This window comes from Cebus imitator, unplaced genomic scaffold, assembly GCF_001604975.1.
Source record: "Cebus imitator isolate Cc_AM_T3 unplaced genomic scaffold, Cebus_imitator-1.0 Scaffold10, whole genome shotgun sequence".
NCBI classification, from domain to species: Eukaryota; Metazoa; Chordata; class Mammalia; order Primates; family Cebidae; genus Cebus; species Cebus imitator.
Genome location: NW_016107325.1, coordinates 4,118,778 through 4,120,357, shown reverse-complemented (window position 1 = coordinate 4,120,357; position 1,580 = coordinate 4,118,778). Strand labels below are relative to the sequence as shown.

The window sequence follows — 1,580 nt, the reverse complement described above, 5'->3', positions numbered from 1 at the left end:
AATGATGTTGAGCAATTTTCACATGATTATTCATTTGTATATCTTTTGTGAAAAGGCTTTTACCCATTTGCGGAGTTCAGTGGTGTGAGCTTGACTCACTGCAGCCACGACCACCTGGGCTCAAGCAATTCTTCCACCTCAGCCTCCCAAGTAGCTGAGACTACAGGTGTGGGCTGCTACCCCTAATTTTTTTTTTGTACAGATGGGGTTTTCCCATGTTACCCGGGCTAGTCTCGAACTCCTGAGCTCAAGTGATCCACCCACCTTAGCCTCCCAAAGTGCTGAGATTACAGGCGTGAGGCACTCTGCCCAGCCACCCATATTATTTTTATCAAGTTGCCTTTATTATGGGTAGGATTTTTTAAAGCAAATTTTGTTTCTTTAAATTTGGATATCAGCTGGGCATGGTGGCTAACACCTGTCATCCTAGCACTTTGGGAGGCCAAGGTGGGTGGATCACCTGAGGTCAGGAGTTCAAGACCCGCCTGGCCAATATGGTGAAAGCCCGTCTCTACTAAATAATACAAAAATTAGCTGGGCGTGGTGACGGGCACCTGTAATCCCAGCTAATTGGGAGGCTGAGGCAGAGAGAATTGCTTGAACCCCGGGACGTTGAGGTGGTTGCAGTGAGCCGAGATTGTGCCACTGCACTCCAGGTTCAGTGACAGAGTGAGACTTCATCTCAAAAAAAAAAAAAAAAAAATTGGATATGAGTCTCTTGTCAGCTTTCTATTTGTGGGTTACTACAATAGGACTATGATAGAGAAGAAGGAAAGAAGTGCTGAGCTTGTGTGTATACAGGAATTACATCCTCATTGATCAATAGGAGAAAGATAATATATAACAAGCATTAGTGTTACATGCAGCAATTAGAACTCTTGTGGTGGCAATGTAAAATGCTGCAGCCTCTGTGAAAAACTGTGGTGGCTCTTCAAAAAAATTAAAATAACTACCATTATGATCCAGCAATTCCACTTCTGAGTATGGATCCCAAATAACTGAAAGCAGGGACTCTTTGATATCTGTACACGTATCTCTTTGATATCTGTGTATCTATGTTCATAGCAGCATCATTTGCCACAGCCAAAAGCCAGAAGCAATCCAAGTGTCCACTAATGAATAAAGGGATAAACAAAAAGTATTCTGCACATACAATGGAATATCATTTAGCCTTAAAAGAAAATTCTGACACATGCTATAACATGCATAAACCTGAAGGACATTAGGCTAAACAAAATAAGCCAATCACAGGCCAGGTGCAGTGGCTGATGCCTGTAATCCCAGCATTTTGGGAGACTGAGGTGGGTGGATCACCTGAGGTAAGGAGTTTAAGACTAGCCTGGCTAACATGGTGAAACCCCATCTCTACTTAATAATAATTAGTTGGGTGTGGTGGCAGGTGCTTGTAGTCTCAGCTACTTGGGAGGCCGAGGCAGAATTGCTTGAATTCAGGAGGCGGAGGATGCAGTGAGCCAAGATTGCTCCACTGCACTGCAGTCTGGGTAAGACAGAGCGATCCTCCAAAGAAAAGAAGAAAAGAAAAGAGAAGAGGAGGGGAGAGAAGGGGAAGGGGAGGGGAG

The 1,580-nt window shown here is 44.1% G+C and overlaps 1 protein-coding gene across 1 annotated transcript in view; it reads left to right on the top strand.

Moving 5' to 3' along the window:
• The window catches only part of LOC108316766 (lymphocyte antigen 75), a 145,377-nt gene that overhangs the window by 136,276 nt on the left and 7,521 nt on the right, over positions 1 to 1,580 (top strand).